At 48.2% G+C, this 11,660-nt stretch overlaps 1 protein-coding gene across 1 annotated transcript in view; it reads left to right on the top strand.

Moving 5' to 3' along the window:
- The first annotated feature begins 770 nt into the window (after positions 1–770).
- Positions 771–11,660, top strand: part of Kcnj5 (potassium inwardly rectifying channel subfamily J member 5) — a 32,139-nt gene continuing 21,249 nt past the window's right edge. Inside the window, exon 1 of the mRNA XM_060371405.1 lies at positions 771–1,043. The gene's annotated coding sequence lies outside the window, so the exon portion shown is untranslated. The remainder of the gene's footprint in view (positions 1,044–11,660) is intronic.

Genomic DNA, 11,660 nt, shown 5'->3' with positions numbered 1-11,660 from the left:
TTCTCCCTTCTCTCCACTTTGCACCTCTAGTCCTCCGTTCGGACCTTCATAGGCTGCTCCCAGCCACAGGAGCCACACCCATCAGCGTGGGGATACAGCTGAAGGTGCTGCCAGGATTGTGACTCCGACTTCCCGGGGAACGTCCCCACCTGCTGCACAGAAGTTGTGTCCACAGCCCCTTCAGTGTGCCCAGAGTGACTGCGCAGTCCCGGCAAGGCTTTGAGTCTGCGTTTTCTGCCCTAAGTCTCTCTGTCTGCTCCTCTGCAACCTCTAAACACAGGCAGGCGGGCGCTCACACGCGCGCAGGGGCTCTCACACACGCGGGTGATCGCACACGCACACGCCAGCGTTCCCGCATGTACCCAGGAGGCTCTCACACGCTCACACCCGCCCGCGCAGGTCTCTGACCCTGGCATCGAGAGCGGCCAGAAGCACCCGGAGCATCACCAAAAAGGTCTAGGAGGGAGGAAGTGAACCAAGGGAGAAAGGAGAAGAGTGGGCAGGAGAGGAGGGAGGAGGCTGCCCGCTTTCTCTGCCTGGCATCCAGCATCCCTTCCCAAGTGCCTGCGACCCCGGATACCAACAGCCCCCACCTATCTGCACCATCTGCCCCATCGTGCGAGCAAACCCCCACTGCTTGCTGCCTTTCCTGGTAGTTCTCCTTTGCCTGTGGCTCTTTAAATCGCGTTCTATCCAGAGATTGAATTGTAGGGGGACAGAGGGAGGAGGACGGGGATGGGGGGGCGGCGGAGGGGATGGGGCGGGAGAAGAGAGGAGGGCAGAGAGGAGAGGGACAGCGGAGAGGCTCTCGCCGCGCTCTCTAGATAGACAGAAGGGCGAGGCAGACCGGCGAAGGGGCGGGAGGTGTAGACGCCTCTGCCCACAGGACCTGCGACACCAGACTGGCTCAGGGCGGCCGCCGGTTCGTCGGCAATGCCCGAGGCTAGGGAATCCCCTGGAGAACCCTGACAGCCACTTGCACTGCCTTGGAAGGACGGCCAGAAGTTAGCCCCAGGGGTTCAGAGACGCTCTCCTCTCCACAAGTAAGTTGTCTCCTTTCGCCTGCGTCCCTCCCCAGTCCAGCGACTCCACAAGCCAGACCGTCCCGGGCGGGGGGTGGAGGGGGGCGGAAAGCAGGCTTTCCCTCTACCGGAGCCTGCCAGATTGCGATGGGACGGGAACGAGATTCGGCTGTCCAAACTTCAGCAAACTGAAGCTGGCCTTAGATGAGCAAGTCCAGCCTCCCCAAGCCAGACAGAGATACCTGGGCTAGGAAACCTTCCATCTTTGGCTTGCCAGGCCAGGCCCTGGGAGGAGATAGAGAGAACCTTGCTCCCAGAAGCAGCTCCGCCCTCAAGTGGGGACAGACATGGCCAGGTGGAGCGACCCCCTGGACCTTACACTCCACCGCAGCTGCTTTCTGATTGAACTGGGAAAGTACTTTTGTGGTACCAGTCTCTCTGCTTTCCTTCTTTTTAAAACATTTTGCATTTATTAAAAAACAAAAAGGTTAGAGATAAAACCGGAGGAGGGTGAATATACACTGTCATAGGTTTTCTTTCTTTCTTTCTTTCTTTTTTTTTTTTCTTGAGAATGTCTCTCTTTGGAGATCTCTGCTGTGTAGCCACTGATTCTGTCGGGGCCTCTCTCAAATGCAAGGTCAGGAGGCTGGGAGGGAGACTCTTCTATCTTGGGACTGTGGAGCAGACTCAGGCAGTTCTGGCTCCTCAAGATTCCAGAGGATAGCCCCAAAAGGAAGTGGAGGCTCTTGCCTGCCCAGCATCCATGCTAGGAGCTTGGTGGGGGGGCAGGGGAAGACTTTCAAACACCGGGTGACCAATGGGAATACTCATGTTTACCAACAACTCTGATTGTTCTCAGTTAAACAGGGACTAGCAACCCTGTTCTACAGGTTAGAAATGGCAGCACAGAGAGTATGAGAAACGCTCTCTCTCCCATAGTACAAAGCTTGACAGGAGATTCTCATCAACGTCTGAGTCCACATTATACCGGTTCTTTAACATAAGCAAGCTGCCTGGTTCACAGAGTGCATTCCCACGTGAAGAAGTAGGGAAAAGCCAGCTAATATTTATGGAACCTGGGTGCTGGGCTGGGGCATGGTTAACCTGATGGAAGTCCTTGAGGCTGAGCCTGCTTTTCCTGATTTCTAGAGGGGACTACAGCGAAAGGAACTCTGGGTTCTAAAAGGTGGTTCTAATCTTCTCAGTCCTCTCCCTCTGGCTTCAAATCCAGGCTCTTTCTATTACCAAACCCTAACCCTGTAAGGTGCACCAGCTTCCTGGGACCCACGCCTTTGCTTAGGTGCAGTCTCTTTCCTCCTGCTTTGTTGTTTGTTTCGAGAGATGGGGTATCACTATGCAGCCCCCTGCTGTCCTGGAACTCACTAGGTAGACCCCGTTTGGTCAGACAGAAATCAGCCCACCTCTGCCTCTGGAGTGCTAGGATTAGGGGCATGACCTCTCATGCCCTGGTTTACATGCATGCAATCTGGAATCCCATCCCAGGACCCCCCGGGCTCCTGCAAGTGATGGTGTGGGATTTATAAAAGGATTGAATCGGGCTGTGATAGCAAAGGCTGGTCTAGAACCCCTGGGGATCATAGACTACTGAACCGGTCACACATACACTAGTGTTACAGGGGAAGGCTCGGTTTCCAGTGGGAGTCCTAGGGGACATGGTGTACTTGGGAGCATGGCAGCATCAGACCACCACTGTAAGAGGTGCTAGCGCAGGAAGAACTTCACCCTGTGACAACGCCCAGCCACCTTCCCCAGACTTACTAGGTAGCTTTCCAACAGAAAAAGGCCCAGCACTCTGGCATCGCCACTCCAAGACAGCTACCAACTGCTGACCACTCAAAAGCAGCGTTTCTTGCTCAGGAGATGTTCAATTTAAGCATAAAATGAGTGTGTTCTATGCTCCATCTAGCAAGCAGGTCAGTTGTGGGAGGAGAGAAGGCAGGAGGGAGGGCAGGAGATGGATGAGGTTGGTCATCCTCTCTGCCCAGAGCTGTGTCCCTCTGTCCAGAGCTGTCCCAAGAAACACCTACCCTGTATGAAGTCGGATCTCAGCAGAATTCCCCAAGGATAGCTTCCCTTGAGGCTGCCTTCCACATCCTGAGCATGAAGAACGCCTCTCATTGTGGGTCCCATGGACACATCGGTGTGTCTCTGTGTGTGGACCCCGCTGGCCTTGCTTCCTCTGGTGCATGATACATGGGCTACAAGGTCTGTCAGGGAGCCTTTCAAGTGTGCGCCTCCGGTCTGGTCCACGAATTCAATTGAGAAGCCTTCTAAGGCTGCTGTGATCATTTGTGAGGAAGTTGCGAGTCTCCGGTTCCCACTCCTAAGACGCTGGGATTCTGAATGCCTTCTGGGGCCACGCCACTGGAGGGTACACCGAAAGATCATATACCTGAAAACTCCATCCACTTCTGAACGCAATTTAAAATCAGCTCAGCATCCAGTTGATCACCTAGCACGCACCAGGAATAAATAATTTTTGGAGCTTTTTTAATGTTCTTCACTTAGGAGAACATTAGCTAAAGCTTGCCTGTATTATTCAAGCTAATACCGAACAGATTTTTAGGCTGGGGGTGGCGGACAATGGAAAGGAATTAAGTGGGGGCAGGAATCTATGGGTGGCTCAGTGTAGCCATTTTTAGGTTAGGCTTTTCACTGTGCATGAAATGGTCACCGAGAGGCAGCATTTCTGAGGGGCCTAAGATGCTAAGATGTTCATCAGCCATGAAGAAATCTTCCTTTTTTTCCTCCCTTTTCTTCCCCTCTAGAGACGGGAGAGTGAGAGTTCAGATACAAAGAATTACAGGGAGAAATTTGAATAAAATTACCTGAATGTATTAAAAAAAAAAGAGAGAAAAACAACTCAGGAAGTGGATTTCTTTGAAATTATTTTAAAAGCTAGGACAGGAGAGGAAAAACAAGGGGGGGAAGGACTGGGTAGCTGTCCTGGGTGTCTAGTTCTTTCTACCTTGAATTTCTGATAAGGGAGCTATTATTGTCAACAGAGCCCAGGGTGACACCAACCTTTGCCAAGAGCTGTGTTAAAGCTAAATGTCAGAATCAAACCTTTAACACAGGACCCTGGAGATCCCGGCTAGAGCTTAAATGTTAAGTTCTACTGTCAGTCCAGACGAGAGCAGGGTGGGAGCAAAGGTCAGGGATAATCTGACCAGATAGCAGGTAGCAACAACACTTCCTGGTCACCAAGGATAAAGTCACAGGCTGGCCAGAGAGTCTGGGAGATGATGAAGAGGAGTTAGGATTGGCAGTCCCCTCATGGCTCTGACTTGGCTGTTTGGGCTAGGAATGCTTGCTGTCCCTCCACTTTTCTTACATTCCAGGCTCTCAATCTTACAACTAGGGAGACCCTAGTAATCACCCTTCATTGCTTCTTCTACCGAGAAGAAAGGGTGGGAAAGCAAGAACCAAGAGGACTCAAATGCCATTTGGGGTGGAGCCTGTATTCTAAGGTTCTATTCCACATCCATCTTGACACTAGTTCTAGCCACTGAGAATTGGATACTTAAGCTTGGTGGGGAGTGGAGCAGAAGAGAGTCCTGAATGTGGAGCTTCCCCTGCCCTAAGAAGGTGGCTGTCTCTACTGCAACAGAAGCTACAGGTGTTCAAGGACCTTAGCCAGATGCTCTACCCTCAGAGCTAAGCTGAGGGGGGGGGGGGCACCCTTGGAATATAAAGTAAATAAACAAACAAAAAAACAGGCCTCGGGTGTCCAGGTCCCTAGAGCCCTTACATAGGAAAGCTGTCATAACAGCCAGCTAACTTTCCTAGCTGCACAGAAACCCTACTGAACACCAGCCTTCCCTGCCCTAGTCAGGTAGGCTTGTTGTTTTGTACAACCACCTTCATCTCAAGAACTGAAAAAGTCACTCATGTCCCTTCAAAGTTCAAGTGAAGCTCCTGCCCTATGCAAACACTGGAGATAGAAGATGGACTCATTTGTATGCCTTGCCGGCTCCACCCCGCACGGGAGTATTACTTACAGCCTAGTTGGTAAGTGACAGTGGAGATACAGGTAGGGAGTAGCTAGCAGGACAGCAAAAGAACAGGATGGAAGAGCAGAGGCTGAGAATTAGAGCCTGGGGCTGGGCATGGGTCCCCAGACAGTCCTGGGGAGCCTAGCTCTGCCTCATCTGTGGCTCTTCCTACACTTCTGACAAACATTCACATCATCACCATTTTATTTCCCCTCTTCTTCCCTCCCTCTCTCCCTCCCTCTCTCCCTCCTTCCCTCCCTCTCTCCCTCCTTCCCTCCCTCCCTCCCTCTCTCCCTCCCTCCCTCCCTCCCTCCTTCCCTCCCTCCCTCTCTCTTTCCCTCATCTTGGTTCTTTTCCCCTGTCCACTCTGGTTATTTTCTCACTCTTAGCGACACCTGCCCTTCAGAGCCTTCATATCTCAGTACCGTCCACCCCTTTCTTTTTACTGCATTCGTCATTCTCTCATTTCTTTTATTAAACGGTTTTTTTTTTTCTTCTTGGATCATTGTAGACTTGTGTACAATGTAAGCAATAGCCGCCAGAGCGCTCTACCATATCTTCACCAGCTCTCTCTTAACAGTAACGTATTGCAAAACTGACCACCTGATTGCCAACAAACCCATACCTCCGTATATACGGACATCTTGTGTGCTTCTCCATTATCATCACACAGGTACCCAAACACCCTGCCTCTCCTCGACCTTGGCAGCTACTACTCTGCCTCTATTTCAATCCTTTTTTTTTTCCTCTTGTAATATCAAGAATGTAATATAAATAGGATGATAACTTTTAGATTGTCTGCTTTCATTCAATACAATTTAACTGGAGATTTGGATTCTTCTGTGTATATGTGTCTGTATGGGTCGCTGTATATTTATGTTTGTATGTATGTATGTATGTATGTATGTATGTATGTGTGTGAGTGTGTGTGTGTGTTGTTGATGAGAGTCCATTGTATGAAAGCATCACGGTTTATTTAACCACATACCCACTAAAAGGCATCTGAGTTGGTTAGAACTGTTATTTACAATGCTTCTATTAATATTAACTGGCCTTATGTAAATGTAAGTTTTTATTTTGCCACAATAAATGCCCAGAAATGCAACTTCTAGGTCATATAGTGGTGATATGTTTAGTTAATTTTGCTTTTAAAAGTCAAGGAGATGTATAAATAGTGGTTAAGAACACGAATTACTCTATGGGTGGAATGGAATTTCGTTCCCAGCACCCACATAGGGTAGCTCACAGCCACCTGTAACTCGTGTGTGTGTGTGTGTGTGTGTGTGTATGTGTGCGCGCACACACACACACACACACACACACACAGAGAGAGAGAGAGAGAGAGAGAGAGATTAATAACAAAATAAATATTTTTTTAAGTCAAACTGTTTTCCGTGGTGACACTACCATTTTACATTCCTGGCCTAGCTTCCCTGCATCCTTGCCAACATTTGCTGTTGCCTTTGCATTCTAGCCTTTCTGAAAGATGCATTTGATGGCCTACGGTGGTTTGTTTGCATTTTTCCCATGGATGATGGGTTAGCACCTGCCAGCGTGATCTTATAAGCTTTCTCCTTATTCCATGCAATATCTTTGGCCTGTTTTTTAATTGGTCTCTGTTGTCTCTGTTCAGTTTGGGGAGTTCTTTATATATGGTGTGTATTAGTCCTTTGTCAAATATCCACTCTGCAAACACTTCTACTCTGAAATCTGTCCTCTCAGCTCCTTAAGAAAGTCTTTTTCCAAAGCAGATTTTTTTTTCCATTCAGATGAACATTGTCAGTTTTGTGTTTTATGGGTTGCACTTTTGATGTCAATTGTAAAAACTCTGCCCAGCTGCCCTGTCTCCTGGAGCATTTTGCAGGTGCTCTTTTCTACACTTACAACTAAGATCCATTTTGATTATTTTTTTAATAAAGCTAGAGACTTTGATTCATTCTTTTCTTCCATGGACCTCAGATTGCCCCTTCCCCAGTTGTTGATGTTCCCCCCCACCTCACTGAATTTCTTTTGTACTTTTGTTGAAAATGAGTTGAGCCAAGAATGTTGAGCATCATTGTGAAGGTCACTTTGGGGGTTCTGATCTATGTGTGTCTTCTAACACCACATTGATTTTCACTGTAGCTGTGTAGGAAGTCTTGAAACTGGGTGGAATGTTCCCTCCTGCTTTATTCTTGTTCTTTCCCAACGTTATTTTATCTGTACTAAACTGTTTGTTCTAATAGATCTCAGCACAATCTTATTTATATGTAAAAGAAAGCATTTGGGGTGAACTTCCTGTCAGTTTGGGGAAAGCCCACATCTCTATCACATTCGTTCTTTTAATCCATGGACTGAGCATGCCCCCCATTTGTTTAGCTCTCTTTTATTCCTTCCACCATTTTGTAGTCACCAGCAGTTCTTTTTCCTCTCTGCCAGAGCTAATTGACCCTTGGAATCACTTGATTTCTCAGTTCACTTCCTGGAAAATGGGCCAGACAATGCCTACCTTGATATGGCATGGGAAAGACTGAAGAAAATGGTGGACAGCAAGAGTCTCACAGAAAGTGCACAATGACACTTGACCCCTGTGAGATATTCTTGGAGTTTCCACCTTGTTTCCTTTCCGTCCTTCGATCCTTAGCTCGTGTCTCCAGTCCTCTACCTTCTATTTTTCTCCTATTCTTACTGCCTGTCCCTTTCGCATTCATTTTTCTCAGACATGTGTAGCCTCCCTGTTTTATAGGATCCTTTCCCTTGTTTTCTTGAGATTTTGAGGTTGTCTTTTGGGCTGGCCAGCCTGGGTTTAAACTTAAAATGGCAGCTTGGTGCTTTGCTGTAGCTCTGTGCGTGTGTGTTTCCCCAACTAGACAACGGGAAAGGACTGCCGACCCCGTGTCCTTTCTGAAGTGGCTAAGTGACTAGTACACACAGAGCGTTCAGAGTTAGTGTATGATAGGCTCCTGCACCCAGTAGGTCTCTGCTGTAATTCTGGGGGCCATACCTACTGTACCCTGGATCTCTGGTTCTTTCCCTCTCCTGGCCCATTTTCAGCCTTTCACACCCCACACTTTTCACCTTTACATATTCACCTCATCTGCTTTCTTGCTGTCGTCCTCTCTTCTGTGTGATACTCTCTAATCATTCCTGAAAACTGGCCCCAGCCCAGGAAATCTGGCCCCTGGGAAATAAGCGTTTTTTAATTTTGACTTAATTATTAATCCTTTTTATTATTTAATACAGAATTCATACAGTGTGGGGTTACAAAGAAGAAATGTATTAGAATTACATTATATGCTTTCACAGGCTTAAAGAGAACAAAATTTAGACAGATACAAATGTGGGGGAAATGTAAAATGAATTAATTTTATTTCCATGCCCTTTTACTTATGATTTTTCATGCATCTTCTTCAGGGGGCGGGGGGGAGTGTGCCTGTGGACTCTGCAAGCACACCACAGCCAAGTATCAAAGTAAATGGACGTGAGGAGCTGTGTGCATCCTCCGCCGCTCTCCAGGGTGAGCTGTAAAATATTCTGCCTTCAGAAAGCTGGCAGTCTCTCCACAGGGGGGTACTCAAATAGTTTTTTTTAACTCATTCTTTTTGTTTTGTATTTACCTGAAGATCTGAAGTCCCTAAGCAGAGTGCTATCTCTCTCTCCTCCAGTCATCACAGACAAGAAGGCTGTTTCCCTAGAAAGTTTATAAACACTAGTTAAGTCTCCTCTCTGCTTTTTTTTTTTTTTTAATCTTAATCACAAACTCTTAGGATTTTTGTTTCTTCAAAGATGAGATAGCCAGAGGGATTTGTCTAATTAGGCCCTTATTTCTCTCCAGACCCCAGAAGCTGATGCAGGAGTCTTTATGACTTCCTTAGGTAGGCAATGGGGAATAACAAGGATGCTATCTAAGCCAGCAGCCAATCACCACCTTCACCTGGGCAGCTTGAGGCTCCAAAGACCCCAGGTTCACCTTCTGGTGCTCCTATGGAGCCGCCTGGCCCTTTTGTTGGGCAGCTAGAAGTCAGGGCCACCTGTGAGGCTTGCTGTGAAATCATTCGGTGTCCCTGTTACACCCTCATTGTTTCTGGTGATGGCTTACCAGGAATGAGGGGTATACTGTGCTCTCCCAGGTACCTCCACTCTGCAACTCTAAAATGGGACTAACGTTGTCAGAGTCTCATGAGCCAGTGAAGGAGCTTTTTAAGGACCCAATAAAACTGCAGAAGTCATTGCTATCCCATAGCATTATGGCTGTACAGTAGTTGTGTCAGTATTGCCTCAAACCACACCTGCCCTTAACTCATGCCAGCTCAAGTGAAGGGGGCCAGATATTACACTGGAATTTGGCAGGATAGGATTTTCTGATAAGAGGGCAAATGGTTCTGCAGCATGATGATTCCCATGGACACTTTTGATTTTTTTTTTAATAGGGAAAGACCTATTTAATAGGGGTGGGGACCTATTGGAGAGCATGCGATCCAGGGAACAGGGGTAGCCAGGAAAGGCAGGATTATAATTCAGAACTGAGATCACTGGACACTGATGGACAAGCAGAAGCTTGGGGCAGTGCAGGCTCTGGAGTCAGGGTAGGGCCAGCTCATGCTGGGCTCTGCTCCTTCTTGTTCTGTGGCCTTGGACAAGTTTCCCTGCACACTCTGAAGTCCAGTCTCTATCTGTGCAGTGGGTACATAATATTTACTACACAGTGTTGTTAAGTTAACATAAGTAAAGCCCCCAGTTCAGAGTTGTCAGCACACACACCACATCACTTACGGAGCTTTTCTGCAAAGAAGTCAGTACAACCTGTTGCAAGAGAAACACTGAACACATGCCTAAATAAGCCTGGAACAGTCCAAAGCCATGGGGACCCCAGCACAGACACCTGTTTCTGAGGCTGTTGCTCTCGACTTGGTATATGAGTCCAAATGAGGCACAGGTTCCTGGCTGCAACAACTTTAGACCTCTGCCTTCCTCCCCAGCTTGACCCAACATTAATCTGACCTGTGCCGAAGGACATTTTCAGGGCTCTACTTTGAGAAACAGAGGCAGCTAGATGCAGGCCAGGGTTATCCTGAGCAGAGGAGACAGATCCCCGGGGACCACGTCTGAGCAAGGCTGATGGAGAGAAGCCCTCCCCCAGCCCAGGCTTCTGCTCACAGCCCCCTTTTGTGGAACTCTTCTCATCCCTCACCCCAGCAACCTCAGAGTGCCATGCAGACCCAGTCCTGTCTGCAGTGATGACATGTCCATTCTGACACCATCTATTTCTAGAGTCACATTGTTCCTGGCTCTACACTCCGCTGAGCGCCCCTTGCCCTGCTCCTGGAACGTGGTCTATGCTCATCACTCCCCGCTAAAGCCACAGGCGATCTTATCACTATGGCTCTGGGAGAGCCTCTGTCTAGGGCCTTCTGCGTAGAGCAGACATAAAAGAAACATACATTTTCCAAGCCCCTGTGAGCCCCTGAGAAGCAGCACCAGCCTGAGTGTAAGTCCTGCACTCAGCTCCCTTTATGTACCACAGCTCCACACTCCCGCTATGCTACCATGACTGATTGCTGGGGACCGGCTTCTATCGCATCTCAGACAGAAAGAAGGTGGTGGAGAGGTCTCCTGCTCTACTCTCTTGTCCTTAAAGCTTCCCTGAAGGACTTGCACTGGCAGTCAGAACTCCCTTCCCACTGAGAACCTCACCACCACCATTAGTAAATGCAGGACCATGGCCCTTTGCACACTGCTCTCTGCAGCCCTCTAGAAGGGTTGCTGGCTGGTGATAAAAAGTTGCACTCTGCAGGGTGCAGGGTACCCTAGCAAGCCAACTGCATGAGAAGAGACTGGGAGGACAAGGCTATAGGGAGTAGACAGGGTTGGTGGGAACAAAGGTGACAGCCCTTGACCTTGCCATGGTTGGGGTGTGCCAACATTGAAGTTACTACCTTCTGCCCTGAAGACTGACTTCCAGGGCTTGTGGCTTTCATGAGAAGACAAAAGCTTAGAGGAAATGTACGGCATTATCTGGACCCTCAGTACATGACTCAAAGTACGGTGTACCACTTCCTGCCCTTTCAGTAGTCCAGAAACGGAACCTTTTTGTTTGTTTGATTTTAATATTGAGATAGAGTCTCTTTAGCCTAGCCTGGTTAGGAACTTGCTGTGTAGCCAAGGCTGCTCTCACCCTTGTGACCCTCCTGCTTCAGCCACACCAGTGCTGGGATTACAGCCATGTGCCACCCTGCCCAGCTTCATCTTCAAATCTTTTCATTTCCAGATTTTCTAGAAGAATAATGTAGGAGATCCACAACATCGGTGTCACACTGTGCTGCGGTGACAGCGCACAGTCGTTCCAGAAGGCACTGTACAGGGCTTGCTACAGTCCCCACTGTGCCTTCTTATGTCCCCTAATCCATCTGTTTGGATGATTGCTTTTCCTAGACTAAAGAGAATGAAGTATTTCAAGTCTGTTTAAAAAAAAAAATTGTCTGATGCAAACCACGCTTAGAGGCACGTACTTATAATCCCAAGATTCCAGAGGTGGAGACAGGAGGAGCAGAAGTTCAAGATCATCCTTGGTTTGAGGCCAGCCTGGGATAATCAGAACCCATATCCAAAAATAAAATAAAATAGAAGTGAAATGAGGTGTGAG

Source organism: Meriones unguiculatus, chromosome 1, assembly GCF_030254825.1.
Source record: "Meriones unguiculatus strain TT.TT164.6M chromosome 1, Bangor_MerUng_6.1, whole genome shotgun sequence".
NCBI classification, from domain to species: Eukaryota; Metazoa; Chordata; class Mammalia; order Rodentia; family Muridae; genus Meriones; species Meriones unguiculatus.
This window is presented reverse-complemented; position numbering and strand designations above follow the sequence as displayed.